Source organism: Crinia signifera, chromosome 1 (genome assembly GCF_055691185.1).
Source record: "Crinia signifera chromosome 1, ASM5569118v1, whole genome shotgun sequence".
Lineage (NCBI taxonomy): Eukaryota > Metazoa > Chordata > Amphibia > Anura > Myobatrachidae > Crinia > Crinia signifera.
Genome location: NC_139217.1, coordinates 36,932,684 through 36,952,456, shown reverse-complemented (window position 1 = coordinate 36,952,456; position 19,773 = coordinate 36,932,684). Strand labels below are relative to the sequence as shown.

Genomic DNA, 19,773 nt, shown 5'->3' with positions numbered 1-19,773 from the left:
TGATTAATGATCCTCTGAACGAGGTGAATACATATAAAGAGAATGTCCCGGTTGCTATGTATCTGGTGCACCAGAAAGGGGGAGAAAACGAATCTTCCCAGTCGTTTAAAGATTTTTAAGATGATTATTCTTAGTATTCCACAACTTAACGTCTATCACACACAGTGTTGCATATATCACCATTAGCCAATTGGCAAAAAGTTATTTTGTATTGAGACCCTGATGTAATTTGTTATACAATGTAACATGCCACAACAGATAGCAGGGGGGCTGAAGGACAAAAACAAACACTGAATAGTGGAGCGTCTCCCAGCTGCAGCCAGCAGTAAGGGAGCGCTCGTCTACCTTCTGCCGCTGCCTTAGTTAGCGGCTGATGTGGCGGTCCAGGTAATGGTGCCGTTCCGTGGAAGAGGTGAGTTGAACCCGCTAGGTACTTTGAAGTGACGGACGCGGTGTGCGGGAGGTCCGGTCCATTTGGTATTGTTTCCGGAGCTAAAGCTGTGGATGACAGCGTGTGAATCCCACCGTTCGCCGTTCACGTACTGTTTAGGATCCAGAGGAGTGAGGCTGGGCTTAAGCTGGACACGTGTTTCGCCTGTAAGGCTTCTTCCTGCAGTGGAAGTGGCGAAACACGTGTCCAGCTCAAGCCCAGCCTCACTCCTCTGGATCCTAAACTGTACGTGAACGGCGAACGGTGGGATTCACACGCTGTCATCCACAGCTTTAGCTCCGGCAACAATACCAAACGGACCGGACCTCCCGCACACCGCGTCCGTCACTTCAAAGTACCTAGCGGGTTCAACTCCCCTCTTCCACGGAACGGCACCATTACCTGGACCGCCACATCAGCCGCTAACTAAGGAAGCGGCAGAAGGTAGACGAGCGCTCCCTCACTGCTGGCTGCAGCTGGGAGACGCTCCACTATTCAGTGTTTGTTTTTGTCCTTCAGCCCCCCTGCTATCTGTTGTGGCATGTTACATTGTATAACAAATTACATCAGGGTCTCAATACAAAATAACTTTTTGCCAATTGGCTAATGGTGATATATGCAACACTGTGTGTGATAGACGTTAAGTTGTGGAATACTAAGAATAATCATCTTAAAAATCTTTAAACGACTGGGAAGATTTGTTTTCTCCCCCTTTCTGGGGCACCAGATACATAGCAACCGGGACATTCTCTTTAGATGTATTCACCTCGTTCAGAGGATCATTAATCAGTGTGTCTGCAACAAGGGACGGTATCACAGCAATTAAGACCTCATAAAAATGATAAACAATCATTATGTGACACCAAAAAAATATATATATATCTGTATATCAAACACCGCTCTCCTAAAAAAACTCTTTCTTTTCTCCAGATACATATACCTTTTTGAGATATATATACTACTTTAAGAGTGAGATATATATATATATATATATATATATATATATATATATATATATATATATATATTGTTATACATACATCAATTCTGTAAAAACCCATTTTTTCCTGATTCTTAGACCTCATCTTTTGAGGATCAGAGAATTATATAGCATCCTTGTTTGCCCGTTTGCTGTTTATCGTGTATGCATCATACCACTCTGACTACTCGGCACCAGAGACTGGGAAACCAGCCAGTATCATTTATGGCCCTATTCCCATTTAAAGCCTAACATTCTGTCTACCTAATTGTGAGACCCACAGGTTGCGCCATTTCTACTTGCAGCCAACAGATTAATTGCTTGAGATACCAAACCCTGATACATTGCCACCATACCCCGCTGGTTTGCCCAAACCCTCTCCGAACTTGGAAGCCAAGCAGTGGAGGGCCAGGACAGTACTCAGGTGGGAGACCCCTGGGGAAGACCAGGTGTGGCAACATAAGATCGAGGGGTAATAGCCGCCGTATCAATTAAATCTGTACCAATGACTGCCAGAGTGAGTTCTCTATTAAAAGAATAATATTTTTAGAGGCTGTGTTATTTCTTTTCCCATATTAACCATTTAAGGTATAAGATTCTGTGTCTTTAAGCACATTATCTCACAAACCCAGGGGATTGGAATCATTTTTACTGCCTATGATCACAGGTAATTGTACCTATGATCACAACAGTGCTCAAATGATAAAGTAACGTGTGACAAATTAACGAATAATCCTTAAATTAAATTACATTATTTCAAAGGATGACACTACATTTTTAACCAAACGTGCCAACTTTTTTTTAGCAAAAAGTCCTTAATAAAAGCTATGTTTTAAATCATTCAATAAATTCATTAACAAAAGAGTGCGCCCAAAAAGCGTTTTTTTCTTTCTTTGTCAGCCTCTTTTCTGACAGAAAAATTCCCAGTGTATAATCATTGATCCCAAACGCTGGGCGCACCGCCAACTATCTAACTACCAGAATCCATCCAGTTTGTAGTTTAAAAGTTGGTTTCAAAACAGGTACATAGATTGTTAGTCTGTGCGGATCTTTAGCTCTTCTTTTTTGAAGATTGTATAGCCTCAGCTAGAGGAGACAAAGGGTAACCCTGGTGGGTACCGTTTGTAATCCTGAAAGTGGTTGAAAGCATGCAGTTTACCAAAACTCTAGCCATTGGGTTGGAATATAGGGCTGAGATAGAAAATATGGCTTTACTTCTGATTCCAAATTTACGGAGGACCGAGTGCAGATAACCACAGTGTAATCTGCCAAATGCCTTCTAGGCATCAAGAGAAAGCAAAAGAAATGGGTCCCGTGACACCGAGAAGGCATCTAAAATATTAATAGTCCTCCTGGTGTTGTCGAGGGCCTGCCTACCCATAACAAAGCCAATTTGGTCCTGATGAATAAGTCGTTTTGAGTAATGGATTTAATCTATTTGCAATGAGTTTAGCGTAGAGCTTTACATCCGAGTTTAAATGGGCGATTGGATGGTACTTGGAGAGTACAGTGGGTTTTTTCCAGGTTTGGGTAATGCCAGTATTCTAGCCTCCAACAGTTCAGTCTGGAGAGCTCCACATGTTTGGAGAAATGGACCAATGGGCAATGAAGGGTTGTATACACAGATCTCCGATGTTTTTCTCAAGAGTATGAGATATACAAAAATAAATAAGAGCAGGTGTCAGCAATAATTCTGTCAGGTCTATTATATAGATATTAATAGGTTTCACGAAGTGGGTAACCACAAGCGTACCCTCACTCACGGTTAAAACAGGCAAATGGTGCTCATAAAGGAATCTTTTATGTGTTCACCACAGGTGCAACATCAAAGGTAGAGGATGCATACCATACTCCACAAGTGAATGTGTAGTTACAGACGCATCATGGTATCTTTATTTTAGGAAGGTGGGTTCCTCTCATAAAGGTGTCAAACCTCCGTATTAGGGTATAAAGAGACAGAGATCCCACTTTCAATGATAAATTTATTTTAAACGGATACATAAACTGGGATTTGCTAGATGGAACAAAACACAGTACCTTGTGGCTGGGGTATTGGCCTTATACCCCAGGCCGTCACCGTCCATAAGCAAAAGTCCCAGTGGTAATACAGCAAGTACGCTCCTCTCCTGTCAACGCGTTTCGATAGGGTAACCTGTCTTCCTCAAGGCTTGGAGAGGAGTGATTCCAAGCCCATATTTATACCTGTGCACATTCATTTGGGCTTACTTCCGCCGGAAGTGATGTCCAGGTGGAAGTTCCCTTGAAACTATCTTATGTTTAATTAGGATATGAAGACTCCTTAGTCTTAGATGGTAGTTATACATCTTACCTGCTGATTAAGCAGGAGAACTGAGGAATATTAAATGGGGTATAATAGAGCGCCCAGCACTGATCTCCGAGCGCCGTGGAACGCATCTGTAGTCAGTGCTGGAACGCATGACATTTTCCGGGGTGTACGTCACTTCCAGGAGCGGGATTATCATAGCGTCTGGCTTCTAGCGCTGTGGAGCGAATCAATCTTGGACGCCGGACCGCAAACATAACTTCCGGGGATAAGCTTCCTCAAGCCAGCGCCGAGACGTCAGTGCTATGGAACGCACCGGCCTCGGCAGCTGGAGCGCAAAATAGGCAGCTAGCTTACAACAGATTTGTTAATTCCGGAAGGGGCCTGATTCTGCGCTTAGAACATTACAAGTTCAGTGCAACGGATTACATTTAAAGTGATATGTACACATATAAATATGACTTTAACAATAAACAGCAGATAAAAGTACAAATGCAAATAAAATACATTAAAAAATACTTCAATATGGATATAAATAAAAACATAAAAACTGGTAATTATTGAGATAAAAATTAGAGAAACCACTTTAATTCAAAATCTGAATTGAGGCCATGAGGGGATAGGGAATTAAGATCCACCTCATTTCCTTTTTGGCCAAGTTCTGGTCTTTATTTTTATGTCGCCAATTATCCTTGACGAGTTCAAGGCCCCAAAATCCTTTGATATGGTTTGGGGTTACATTGGTGGGATTCTTTAAAGTGCAATGAAAATGGGTGATCTAAATTACCCTTCTTTATGTTCCTAATGTGTTCGGACCACCGGATCTTTAGGGTCCTGGTGGTCTTTCCCACATATAGTTTGTCACGAGTACACATAATGAGATCGATGAAGAACTTCGAATTACATGTCATAAAGTAGTTTAATTTGAACAGCTGATTATTTAATGTTAGTTCAACTGTTTTTTTGGCAGTACTGGTACAGGATTTGCACATCGCACAATCCCCACACCTATGGAACCCTTTATTCCGAATAATGCCACCCAAAGGTCTCTCTATAAAAGCACTAGAGACCAATTTGTCTTTGATGTTTGGGGCTCTCTTTGGGTTTCTCTGGTAAAATGTCAGATAAAATGGGGTCACGTAAAAGCAGATTCCAATTTTGGTTAAAAATTCTTTCTACTTGGCGATGGTGACTACTATAATTTGAAATAAAAGCAAGGTTAGCACCAGTTTCTTTAAACTCCTTTGGTTTGTCTATAAGAAGGTTTTCTCTATGATACCATGATGCGTCTGTAGCCACACATTCACTTGTGAGTATGGTACGCATCCTCTACCTTTGATGTTGCACCTATGGTGTACCCATAAAGGATACCTTTATGAGCACCATTTGCCTGTTTTAACCGTGAGTGAGGGTATGCTTGTGGTTACCCACTTCGTGAAACCTACTAATACCCCGTAGACCTGACGGAATTATTGCTGACACCTGCTATTATTTATTTTTGTATATCTCCTACTCCTGAGAAAAACATCGGAGATCTGTGTATACATCCCTTCATCGCCCATTGGTCCATTTCTCCAAACAAGCTTTCCTACATAAGGGTTGAGTGGTGACCCTGTTCTGTGGGTCTGGCTGAAGAAGGGTGTTTGCGCCTTGGGACTTATTTCTATTCTTTGTATATTTTTGGGAGAGATCCACATGATGAAGCTTCATTGAAAGCGTGGATCTAAACTGGGGCCAATGTATCTTTAAATGATTTTAAAAATCTGTTGGTATAACCATTGGGACCGGGGGCTTCTATTGGTTGGCATATTATCAATTATCTTTTGGACTTCCTCCACTGTCCATGGGTGCTCCAGAGCTTGGTTAGCCATCTGATACAGTGAAGGAAGCTTGAGTTGACTTAAGAAGGAATCTATGTCTGAAGTTGAGGGCTGAGGGGTCAATGGGTCTATTTTAAGATTGTATAGGGAGGAATAATAATTGCCAAATGCGTTAGCAATGTCCAACGTCAAAAACGAAAGTCCCTTTTGAAGTCATTACAGCTTTAATTCATACTTTCGCCAACTTCCCTTTTAATTTTCTGGCCAGGAATGTATCTGCTCTATCACATTGTGTATAGAACGTTTGTTTTAGTTCAAACAGGTTTTTATGAACTTCCTTCAATGTCCTAGTGTTCCATTCATCCCTAGTTTTAAGGAGCTCTCTGTATATAGATCTGTCAGTGGGTCTTGATTTAAGCTTACGTTCTAATTTAACCAGTCGCTATTCAATATCTACCTGCCTACCCATAACAAAGCCAATTTGGTCCTGATGAATATCTTTTGGACTTCCTCCAGTGTCCATGGGCGCTCCAGAGCTTGGTTAGCCATCTGGTCCAGTGAAGGAAGCTTGAGTTGACTTAAGAAGGAATCTATGTCTGAAGTTGAGGGCTGAGGGGTCAATGGGTCTATTTTAAGATTGTATTGGGAGGAATAATAATTGCCAAATGCTTTAGCAATGTCCGACGTCAAAAACGAAAGTCCCTTTTGAAGTCATTACAGCTTTAATTCATACTTTCGCCAACTTCCCTCTTAATTTTCTGGCCAGGAATGTATCTGCTCTATCACATTGTGTATAGAACTTTTGTTTTAGTTCAAACAGGTTTTTATGAACTTCCTTCAATGTCCTAGTGTTCCATTCATCCCTAGTTTTAAGGAGCTCTCTGTATATAGATCTGTCAGTGGGTCTTGATTTAAGCTTACGTTGTAACTCAACCAGTCGCTATTCAATATCTACCTGCCTACCCATAACAAAGCCAATTTGGACCTGATGAATATCTTTTGGACTTCCTCCAGTGTCCATGGGCGCTCCAGAGCTTGGTTAGCCATCTGGTCCAGTGAAGGAAGCTTGAGTTGACTTAAGAAGGAATCTATGTCTGAAGTTAAGCTTACATTCTAACTCACAGCTTACGTTCTGACTCAACCAGTTGCTATTCAATATCTTCCTGTTGCTTACGTAGCAGCTTGGATTATAGATCCTCTAACTACTGATTTTAGAGCACACCAGTGGTAAGCACCATTGTGTCGGTTGGAAGGTTAGTTTCTAAGTATGAGGTAATAGATTGTGCTGTAGAGGATTTAACTTCTGTATCAGATAGTAAATAATCGGCAAGTCGCCAGGGCTTAGGGAGGAATTTTAATAGAATTCAGGTCCCATTTAATCAATAATGCTGAATGGTCAGACAAAGATACTAACAGAATTGAGGCCGTTTAACCTGTTGGAGAGTCCATTTATCTGCTAGGGACATATCTATTCTGGAATAAGATCTATGAACCAGAGAAAAGAAGGTATAGTCTCTGCAGTCGGGGTTCCTTGCTCTCCAAATATCATAAAAAAACAAATTCATAAAGAATGAGTCTAAAGACCTGAGATTGATCTTTAGTGGGAGGAGATTTTAAGGGGTGTTGAGGGGATGATTTATCCATAGTTTGGTCTAGAACTAGGTTAAAATCACCCTAGAGCAGCACAGATCCATAGAAACAGGTTTGGAGAGTCATGCAGAGTTTCCTAATAAACGGTATTTGTTTCTACACATACATTAGCAATGGTAACTTGTCTATCTCAGTTTTCGTAGGAGAAATATAAATCGGCCTTCAGAATCCAAAATCTTTTTGTCTAATACAAAAGTACAGAAGTGCGAAATTAAGACTGCTACACCTGCTTTCTTCTTTGGACCATTGGATTTAAAGCAGGAAGGAAACTTGTTGTTTGTGAACTGTGGGCAACAACATGTACTTTATTCAGAGAATTAAGGCCTTTAACATTTAGGGCACTATGTTAACCATTTGTGGTCTGTGAAAATGGCTTGAGGAAAATAACTGATTTTACCAAATGAAGCTATAGCAAAATTGGTGACCTGAGAGCATTCACTCTGAAACCTGTATCCAAGTAGGATGGAGTGCCCAGGTTTAGATACCTGTGTGGCTAAAACTGAGTTGAGAGGGAGAGTGAAATTGTTGGTGTCATATTTTAGATTATGCACCATGGAGAAGGAAAAGGGGAGTGTATAATTGTCTGGACAATACACTCTCTCCTGTTCGAACATACTATAATATAGACAATCACATGGGGGAGTGTTGGGGAGAAGAAGAAATAGGGAAAGAAAAGTGCACCAAATAGGTGCCGCATAAGGCCACTGAACTTGGTGACACATTGGGGTATGGGGCTAGAACTGTGACCCCCCCCCCTATCACTCCAGGGGGGGACTTTTACCTTGGACAAAAAAAAATTAGAAAGGTGGTGGGAGATTGTAGTAACTCTCTCTCTCTCTCTCTCTCTCTCTCTCTCTATATATATATCTATCTATCTATCTATCTATCTATCTATCTATCTATCTATCTATCTATATATATATATATATATATATATATATATATATTGCATTAGAGTCACACATCACTGAAAACAATACATAGAAAAAAATAACTATAAAGAATGTAGAGAGACCAGACGAGAACATCTATGCATATGAGTAAACTGTTTTGAATGGTGGGGTGCCCAGGCCGATGGACAGGAACTCAAGTAGTGTCCAGTTGCAACACCATCGTAAACTGTACAACCCACCAACCAGGACCCACAAAAATTATAAACAGAATATTTATGTAAAACAATGAGCAGAGCAATTGTCAGTCATAAGCAATATACGTTAAATTCATATGTATGGTGCACTGTTGACCAGTCTTGTGTAATTCTGGTACTGGTTGCCATGTTGGGAGCAATGTCCTCCAAATTCCATTCTGCAAGGTGCTGCATGCCCCCAGCAGGGGTGGAGACTATGGGCCTTATTTTGGTTCATTCTTTCTGACAAAATCCTTCTTAGATGGGCAAAACCATGTGCACTGCAGGTGGGGCAGATGTAACATGTGCAGAGAGAATTAGATTTGGGTGGGGTTTTACTTCAAAGTGAGATCTATATTGCAGTGTAAAAATAAAGCAGTCAGTATTTTCCCTGCACAGAAACCAAATTACTCACCCAAATCTAATTCTCTCTGCACATGTTACATCTGCCCCCCCCCCCCCCCCCCCTGCAGTGCACATGGTTTTGTCCATCTAAGAAGGATTTTGTCAGAAAGAATGAACCAAAATAAGGCCCTTTATGAGTATCTGGTACTTATGTAATATCTGGGCTCCCGTTTTTCTTATGAGACCAAGTCCCCTCGCGGGGCGCGCTGCGCTCGCCACGCTTCGGGCACGGTGGCTCGCTGCGCTCGCCACACTATATAAAATCAACTCCATGCGTAGTTGGATAGTAGGGGTATGAAAAAAGGAATCGGTACATCTGTCAGAATGAACTTAGGTCTACAGTCATTAGGTCGACCCCACTAGGTCGACTGGCAGGAAGGTCGACCTGACCTAAGGTCGACATGGGACAAGGTCGACACGACTTAAGGTCGAATTTGCATAAAGGTCGACATGAGGAAGGTCGACTGGTCATAAGGTGGACATGGGTTTTTCACTGTTTTTTTATCTGAATGTCGACACAGTCGACATGGACACAGTTTGCAATGATAATCGGACCCTCGCATTGCTCGCTTCGCTCGCAATGCTTCGGGCACGGTGGCTCCCTTCGCTCGCCACAGCTTTAATGACCTCCTCCACGCCCTAGTGGATGGTAGGGCATGAAATACCGCCTGTCGGCACATGTCGGTTTAAAAAACAGTGAAAAACCCCATGTCGACCTTATGACCAGTCGACCTTCCTCATGTCGACCTTTATGCAAATTCGACCTTAAGTCATGTCGACCTTGGCCCATGTCGACCTTAAGTCAGGTCGACTTTCCTGCCAGTCGACCTAGTGGGGTCGACCTAATGACTGTAGACCTAAGTTCATTCTAATAGATGACCGCATCCCATGAAAGAATTGGGTGCATTTAACATGGGAGCCCAGATAATACATAAGTGCAGAGTATCTCCTTTCTGCTTGATGATCAGTTTTGTAGGAAAGCCCCACCAATAGGGGATGTCTGCTTTCCTGAGGGAACCGGTGACCTTGAAAAAGGATCATTGGAGGGCCAACGTGGATGCAGATAGGTCTCCATATATCTGAAGATCTCCCAAGATTTTAGCATTGACATCTGAGGGTCTAGCAGTGCGGAGTACTTGCTCCTTATTAAGGTAAAGTTAACCTTTTGAAAGTAAAGAAACCGCATTAGAGTGCTTATCGGGGCATTCTTTGAAGCATTTTTAGCTTTAGGAATGCGGTGAATTCATTCAAGAAGAAAGTGCGTTATTGTTACAGTCGTAAGAGCTTCAGGAAGAGATCGGTAATGTACTCTACTAAGTCATCATTGGGCATGGACTCCGGGATGCCTCAAACTTTTATATTGTTGGCACAGGATCTATCCTCCAAGTCTCCGAAGGCTGTATTTTCCTGTTGTAGGTCTTCATGAAGAGTGATCAGGACATTGTGGGACTTGACCACTTCACCAAGCTTATTTTCCAGGTGATCTACCTGCTGGCCTCCTGCAACAATAGATTGTTGGCATGTCTGAATAGCAAATTATAATTTCTAGGGACATGTCCACTTTAAAGGTGGCAAGTAGTTGCTCCATGCAGCCGACTATCAGTGGGGCTTTATCTCCCAGAGGTGACGGAGAGTTGGGGGGTGCAGCCAAAGGATTGATAGGTATACTAAGAGCATAAAATGGGTTTTTGGACTATCATTGCTTTTTGCCGTTCTGAACCGGTCGGGCGGTAGTTTTGAAAAAGTGCACTGGGGGAACACCAGCCTGGTATTTCTTATGTTTAGTCAGCATTGTGGAAAGAGCAGGGATTGGAATAGAAAACACTCTGATGTAGTCACCTTGTGATATAGCAATCAGGAAAGATAAAGTTCCTTAGTAAAGCTACTTCAAGATATCCTAATAGCTGAGCACAGGAGTGCTGGGGAAGTGTTGTCCCAATAGGATTAAGGCATGTGGACTAGATATTTAATCCTCCCACAGCTGTTGACGGGTGAAAAAGGACAGGAGTTTAGTGGTCAGAGACCTAACAGAGCTGTGTTGTGTTATGATAGTCTGGGGAGCCAGAAGTGTGTGTGTGTGTGTGTGGGGGGGGGGCTGGGTTCCGGCAGGCAGGACGTCTGTAGGTGATGTCTGTATAAATAGATGGCCATAGGGAGGGAGCAGTGAGGAAGAGCACAGACACTGCAATCCAGGTCACCCACAGGTCAGGCCAGATGGAGGTCAAGATGGCCACCTTTAGCAGGGAGGGATGGTGATATACAAAGCCCCTTTGCTTAATGGAGGCTCAGGGGTCTGAGATCATGGGGAAGGGGGCTGCAGCAGAGAGGTGCTCACCTCAGCCCACCAACGCCGTCCTCCTGAGGGCTGTAACACACCTTTTGCAGCTGCCCACCATGATGCTGGAGCTCAGCTGCCGACCACCCACCGAAAGTGAGGTTGCGTCTCAGTACCCGGGAAGGCCGAAACCAGTCAGCACCGAAGATATGGCTCCCCAGCTCTGCCGCATGACTGCTCCAGCTCCAAAGGGACCACGCTCGGTAGGATGGGTCTCGGGAGGTGTCGCCTGTGTCCAGGGGTGCAGGGAAAGCGCCCAGTTATGCGGGTCTATGCAGGAGCATTTGGGAGATACATCCTGCCGTGTACATGGCCCAGCCACGCTCCCCAAATACCATATTTTTTAATTAAATTAGAATTAAAAGGTTTTTTTTTTTTTTTTTACAGTGTGCAGCAATTACAATCTTTGCTGCATTATAAACGTTTGGGTAGTGAATGAAGGGGAATGAAGGTGTTTGCAGAGAAGTACAAGTAAGGGATCTTTAGATAGTTAAATACGTACCACATTAGATATTAAAATAACCAAATTTATCCAAGTATTTTGTAATTATAGGGCATTCCACCAAACATGGAAATACCTCCCTTTCTGGACAGTTTTGCCAGCAAACTTCTGATAATCCTGGGAGAATGTGGCATAATAGTTCAGGTACCAAATACCATCAGGAATGTATTTTGTATGAGTTTTATTTACATTTAGTATTAATGGAAACTTTAGATTCCCATTACCTAATATGAGTCCAATCCTCATTGTCCATATCAAGAACCAAGTCATGTTCCCAAGCCAGTTGAAATGATTCTTTAAATACTGTTGGAGAGAGGGTAAGAATAAAATAGAGTATGGTGCTCAAGTTTTTACAATTTGTATTGTGGATACAGTGAAAATCAAATTAAGTGGGTTTACACCAACATCCAGGGTAAAAATCTGAAGGTAGGCAGTAGTAGAAGGTAAGCAATATTTTTTACTTACATCTGTAAAAGTATGGGGGGCGGGGTCTCCATGAATATGTAATATTCTAGTAATACCAAGTGGAGTGAGCGGCAAATAATAATGTGCTAAACATAAGGTTTTATTCAATTTATTCCAAATGTTAAATTGCTTTAACACAGTGAGTGCCCTGAACCGAGGCAGATCTTAAGTGAGGAGTGAGAAAACAAACTGGAAGAAAACTAACTGGGATAACCTCTATCAAATCATGTGTCACGGTCCAGACTCTAAGAAGCACCTATCATCTAAACGCCTCTCCAGGCTTTAGTTAAGGTGTTATCCTAATACACTGTCATACAGTACCTCCGCTCCAGGTGCGCTGTCGTCTGGTGGTTCAATGTTGTGCATCTCCGCTATCTCCCCTGTACACTCTGCATCATCTCTTCATCATCTCTGCTCTAAGGCTTTTCTCCAGCAAGTAATTCCTGCTCAAACTTCTACCACTTCTGTCCACTTCTGTTCTCCTTTACAGAGACTTCACTGACATCTTTTGCAAAGCTAGTGCTAATTTTTACCTCCACATTGTCCTTAGGATTGTCCCATTTGATCTCGACCCTGAAAAGACTCCTCCAAGAGGTCAGATTTATCTGCTATCCCTTCCAGAATCTCAAGCGATGTTCAAATACATAAAGGAGAGTTTAGCCAAGGGATTCATTAGGCCTTTCAACTCCCTAGCAGGAGTTGGGTTCTTTTTAATCAAAACAAAGATGGAGGTTTGTAGCCTTGCATTGATTACAGAGCTCTCAATAACATTACTATCAAAAACAAATGCCCATTGCCTGTAATTACAGAGAAAAGGAAAGTGGGCGATTGCGCTAATTAATAATAAACAATTAAATAGATAAATACTTGGATAAAATAGAAATGGTCAGGTGTGAATAATAAAATATATTTAATTATGACATATGAATAAAAAAGAAATTATTGGCAAGGAATAAAAAAATTGTAAAAAATGGACACTGAATCAATAGTCACCCTTGTTTAGAGAGGAGTATGCCAGTCCATTTAGGGAATTATCCCAGATGTTTTATGGAGAGTCCAGGAAATATTGTAATCCAGACGGTTGGGAAACACTCCAGTGCTGTTGCCCCTTTGGTATCTACGAATTGTAACCAGGCTTCATTTAGGAGGTGGCGTGCCTCCAAGATGGTAATTTTGCCACGGATGGTGGTAAGAAGGGCCAGTCCACTTGTAGTTGCATAAGAGTGTCCCAAATGAGGGCAATGGATAGTCTCCAACTCCAAATGTATGTGACTGGGGTGCTGGTGATCAGGGTCCCATTAGAAATGCACCTACGCGTTTCGCTGTCTGTGGCAGCTTTTTCAAGGTGACTTGCTTCTTCAAACAATGGGGTATAAATACCCTCTAAAGTAATTAATCAAACACACCTGACCAAGGTGATAATTAATTAATAAACATAATTACTAAGAAAACATATATAATAATGATGTTTGAGTACTAGGGGGAGACAGACCTACTTAATTATATATTTTTAAAAGCCGATGATACAGAACATACCTTTAAGAGAACAACAACAATGTGCCGATAAGGGTTCGTAGCGTACCGGAAGTGTGTAATACCCGTAACTTCCGGGATTTAGAACGCACCCCAACCAGCGTGCGGAAGTGTTGTGTGTTTATATTTGGAATAGTGTCCGGCGTATAATAGCGACGTGGACTCCTATTCATGTCTCCCATCATATACGTGTGATGTAGGGTGAGGATCTTTTAATCTTGCGTGATCCATTGAAGTGATGTGCGCGGATATCCTGGTTAATGGAACGCATGTCTTCTGTAGTATGGAACGCACATCAGGATCACTTAGCCGGCAGAATGTTGTTGTTTAATTAAAGTAAAAATAAACATAAAACAAAAACTGACATATACAATTCAACGTTAATTTGCAGAACCATTTTAGTATGATGTTTTTTTTGTTATTTCATATAAGAAAATATATATCCAAGAATTAGTGTTTTATAAATTCCTTGGGAATTAAGACATTTTATATCTGATGATAGAGCTCAATGACAATATTAATAACATTCTTTTGACATTTTTTGTTGTGTTTTTTACACTCAGTTTCATATGCATAAAAATTACAAAAAATTACTATAAAAAATTCTTTACATATAAATAAATGATATATACAGTAAAACAATATAATAATGAAAATGGTAAATAGAGGTTAATGACAAAAACATTACATGTAACATTTTTATCTATGTATATAATAAATCTGATGAATAAAGGAGGGTATACAGAGTAAGTACACACACGAATGTGTGCACAGCCGCATGTATATTTATTAATTTAACAGTGAGATGGGGCAGAAAGAAGTCTATTGGTTATATAATTGTGTTCAGTTCAATGGCTTCATTTAAGCCGTCTGGATGGATTGATTGCATTTTGAACATCCAATAGACTTCTTGCTTACATAAGTTTTTATATCGGTCCCTACCTCTTGTAGTTTTGGGTATGTGTTCAATGCCTATTATTGTCAGGCCTTTTGGGTTGCTGTGGTGTTTTGTGGCAAAATGTCGAGAGACACTGTGTGTTTGAACTTGTTTTAAAATATTTTGTCTGTGTTCACAGAACCTAATTTTCAACTTTCTAGTTGTACGTCCAATGTATCTAAGATCACATGGACATTTTAACATGTATATAATAAACTTTGAGCTGCAATTTATGAAACTATTAATTGGATGAATGTTTCCTTCGCAGTCTTCTATCTGTGGATTATATTTATTCGGAATATAAGTACATGTAATACAGTTTGTTTTCCCGCATCTGAAGAAGCCTTTCGGGGAGGGATTTATCCACATTTTTGGATTTTCTTCACTGAGTGGCCTCAAATTTTCTTTGTTGATAAAACTAGGTGCAAGGGCATTTTTTAAAGTCCTGTTTTTGCGAAAAACAAAAACAGGTTTTTCGGGCAGTAAATCAGTTAAATATGGATCTTGTCTTAGTATGTTATAGTTTTTTCGGTACTTATGTATTATCTGGGCTCCCATGTTAAATGCACCCCATTTTTTCATACCCCTACTATCCAACTAAGCATGGAGTTGATTTTATATAGTGTGGCGAGCGCAGCGAGCCACCGCGCCCGAAGCGTGGCGAGCGCAGCGAGCCCCGCGAGGGGACGCGGTCTCATAAGAAAAACGGGAGCCCAGATATTACATAAGTACCGTTTTTTCTAATTATTTTTTGTATCTGAGAAGAATGATTATTGTAAGTGGATATGAATGCCATTTGGTACCGATTTTGTTGATTATTTTTTGCAAAGGGGTTAGTGGTTATACTTAGTGAAGTATCTTTTTTTGCAAGGATTTCAGTTCTATCTAGATTTTTAACTTCATTGTATGCTTTATCAAGTAGAGATTTTGGGTATCCTCTTGATTCAAAAGAGTACATCATCTCTCTAGCTTGTCTATCGAAGATGTCCTTGTCTGAACAGTTTCTAAAAAGACGAAGCAGCTGCCCTTTGGGTATCCCTTTCTTCCAGGGGATGTGGTGTGCACTATTGTAGTGTAGATATGCTGAAGATCCCACTTCTTTAATGAAGTTTGAGGTGACCATAGTATTGTCATAGATCTCTAGAGTCACATCCAGATAGGAAATGTGATTCCGGTGCATGGTATGGGTGAATTGTAAATTATATTGGTTTTGATTAAGGTGATTAACAAAATCCAGTGCTAATTGTGATTCTCCATCCCAAATAATAAATAGATCGTCTATATAACGGCCATAGAGGACCAGGTTCGCTGCAAAGTGACTATTCCAAATAAGTTCTTGTTCAACCTCTCCCATATATAGATTTGCATAACTGGGTGCGAACCTGGTCCCCATGGCTGTCCCCATCACCTGTAAGAAGAACGTGTCCTGAAATAAAAAGTAGTTGTGCTGTAAAATATAAAGAATAGAATCAGTGATGAATCTCTTGTGTCTATCCCCCAAGTCTCCATCTTTGGCTAATCTTCTTGAGATTACTTGTGTTCCCAGATCATGGGGAATATTGGAATATAGACTTGTGATATCGAGGGTTAAGAATGAGTATGAATCTTTCCACTCGATATCCTGTATTAATTGCAAAAAATGTGTTGTATCTTTGATGTGAGACTTGAGGGTAGACACTCGAGGTTGGAGGAAGGAATCTACATAAAAAGAAAGATTAGAGGAAAGTGAATTAATACCGGAAATTATAGGGCGCCCAGGTGGTGAAGTGAGGGACTTGTGAATTTTGGGAAGGTGATAATAAATAGGGACTAGTGGGTGCTCACAGTAGAGGAATCACAGTTCCTCTCTGGATATGACTCCATCTTGTTCAGCTTTTTTGAGTAGGCTAAAGAGTTCGATTTTGAATTTTGGTGTGGGGTTATGATCCAGTACAGAATAGAAGGTAGGGTTTTGTAATTGTCTATTTGCTTCTAATAGATAATCAATTCTGTTTTGTATGATTATACCTCCCCCTTTATCTGCCTCCCTTATTATGATTGATGTATCTTTTGTTAGATTTCGAAAAGCACGTAATTCATTTTTTGTAACGTTTGATTTTTGTGAATTTTTGTTGTGTGATCCTATTGATTGGCACATATTTCTAAAGTCATCGAGAGTGACTTTATAGAATGACTCAATATTAGTACCCTTTGATTTTAGAGGGTAAAACTCTGATTTTAAACGAAATTTTTCCCTTGATATGTCAAACAATTTGGTTTCCTTTGGTGATTCTGTCCCGAACTCTTCTATGAGTTCTGTGAGTGCATCTAATGCTGGTGCATCACCCTGGTCAAGGATTATAGCAGCTGCTTCGTCTTTATTCTTATTTAAGATTTGATGCGTAAAATCCGTCTCAAAGAACATTTTCAATTGCACCTTGACTCTGGTACTCCAGGACCTCTGGACGGTTTTCTTCAATCAAAATCCAAATCCACGTTCGATCCGGTCTCATCCAATGCCTCGATAAGGACTTTTGGGAGACTGTTAGATCAATCAGTTTCCAAGTTCATGATGGCCCCCCGCTAAAATTAATAAAAATCTTACCCCTGCTGAATCCACGGCCCTCTCTAACCTGTCCAAGTATGACGATATTACTATCAGGCCCGCTGATAAAGGCGGAGCCATAATCGTACAGGATTTGGCAGACTACAGAAAGGAGCTGTATAGTCAACTGTCTGATCAAGATGTCTATATTAAATTACCAGGTAATCCTACTGCATCCTATCAGAATGAGTTAAAAAATCTACTCAAGGATGCGGTATCTGAGGGCAAAATTTCAGCGAAGGTCTCTAAATCTATTTATTGTGAGTGGCCGGTGGTGCCGGTGTTATATTCCTTACCAAAGGTGCACAAAAATGCCGAAGTACCACCTGGGCGGCCCATAATTGCTGCGCGCGACTCGTTATATCAACCAGTCGCCCAGCTACTTGATGCATTGTTACAACCTCTTCTTGTAAAGAAGAGTTCTTTCCTTAAAGATACTACCAGTTTCCTCCTACTGTTAGGCCAAATCGACACTGTGCCAACTAGCACACTGATGGTCTGCCTGGATGTATGTAGCCTCTACACCTCTATCCCACATGATGGGGGTGTAGAGGCTATGCGCCATTTTATTGGTGAATTTTTGGATCCGACATTGTTGGATCATGACTTATTCTTACGGTTACTTACACTGACCCTTAAAAGAAACTTTTTTCTGTTTGATGGGGCTTACTTTTTGCAACAGCGCGGGTGTGCCATGGGGTCTGCTGTGGCCCCTTCCTTTGCCAATGTTTTTATGTTTGGGGAGGAGGAGCGTTTGTTTTTGAACAGGCCCGAAATTAATCGACATCTTTTGCTGTACACCCGTTACATAGATGACATTTTCATGCTATGGACGGGTGAACATGCACTACTTGCCGATTTACTGACTGACATTAATTCTGGCAATTCTACCATTAAATTTACTGCATCTAGTAGTGATACTCTTGCACACTTTCTTGATGTAGCCGTTACTATTAAGGAGGGTAAAATCTCCACAGATGTGTTCTTTAAGGATGTCAACAGGAACACATTCTTGATGGCTTCCAGCCATCACCCACCGGCTCTCAAACGTGGGCTTCCACGCTCACAGATGATGCGTATTGCTAGAATTATGAGTGATGCCAGCAGCATTGAAAAACGCCTTGATGATCTTATTGATAAATTTGTCCAAAGGGGCTATGATCGTAGCCTCTTGGTCAAACAGAAAATTGAAGTTCTGAACATACCACGCCCTCAACTTTTGGCCCCCACCAAACGCCAGTCAACTTCATTGCTACCTTGGTCTAGTGTATATTCCAACAGCAGTCCAGTCATTCGGCATGCCACAAATGCCTTATGGCCTATTGTAAAGACTGATGCTGATTTGCCGGGATTAGCTAGTCTTAGACCGCTGGCAGCATTTAAGCGTGGAGCTAATTTAAAAGACCGGTTAGTAAGAACTGACATCACTGGGATGGGGATTCCTAAACCAGTTAACACCTATGTCAAACCCCCTGGTTGCTATAGTTGTTACTCATGCGCCACATGCAAGCATATGGTTGTTTGCCGCCAATTTAAGCACCCCCACTCGGATGTTATGTTTGATATCCGATCTGTGTTTACCTGTAAGACGTCCCACGTGGTGTATGTGATTGTATGCCCGTGTGGACTGTATTATATTGGGCAGACTACCCGACCCTTCCGCGATCGCATGGCTATGCATCGCTCTGACATCTGCCTATCCAATGCAGGCAGACAAATTGATAGACCGGTACCCAGACACTTTAAATCACTTGGTCACCCTATCACCTCCCTCAAGTACTTTATTATAGATCATGTAAAGGAAAGTATGAGGGGTGGTAATAGGGCAAAAAAATTGTTAACCTTAGAATCTAAATGGATTTTTAGACTAGGTACCATACGTCCTAATGGACTTAATGATAAATTAAATTGGAACAGTCTCATGTAATTATAATCATGTTTCATTCCCAGTTTTTTCTTATGTATACCCACTTTTTGTATTTAGTGAGTTTGTATCATGTATCATTATATTTTATTGTCACTAATCACTTGTCAATATATATTTTTTATGTTTAAGGTGTATTAAAGTGCCCACAGTGCTGCAGCAGGCTAATTGCGGTATTTCTGACCTTTGGTGTGATGAGCCCGTGAGGCACATCGTTGTTCCGGACTCAGCTGGCTAAGGTTAGTTATCTGCTATGATGCTATGCTGCTATTCAATGTGGAGCCAATTACACCTTTTTCTTTTTTATATTTTGTCCGGCGGGCAGGATTCGCTGCGCTATCCCCGTCCGCCTGGTATCGGGGAACTGCGCTGCCTTCGTTTCCTGCATAGGTGACACGCAAGCTTGATGTTGCCTGGCAACTAGCTGCGTGTCACTGGGCGGAAGCAGGAAGCTGCGCGTTGTTCCGGCCAGAGCGGAGGAGGACGGGTGGCGTGTCCTGTCTGCCGGGGGATGTCTGTTTGTAAGTATATATTTGTGCACTTTATGTATGTTTGTTGCTGTAGGTAAGAGCTGATGAAGGGGCTCATTCCCCGAAACGTCCTCTATGCTTTAATATAAGCCACGTTATTAAGCTGTCTGTCTCCTGAGTGCCGTTTTTCCCTGCGGGGATATTTGGATGCATATTGATTATTCTCTGGCACCTGGAGCAAGTTGTCTTCCCTGAATTCGAGTGCCGGCAGAATTGGAGCAATATATATATATATATATATATATATATATATATATATATATATATAT

The 19,773-nt window shown here is 41.3% G+C and overlaps 1 protein-coding gene and 1 pseudogene across 1 annotated transcript in view; both read left to right on the top strand.

The window, feature by feature from the left end:
• Positions 1–19,773, top strand: part of LOC146025697 (vomeronasal type-2 receptor 26-like) — a 184,499-nt gene that overhangs the window by 38,667 nt on the left and 126,059 nt on the right. The gene's annotated exons all lie outside the window — the stretch shown is intronic.
• On the top strand, positions 1,752–1,870 carry LOC146041124 (5S ribosomal RNA; annotated as a pseudogene).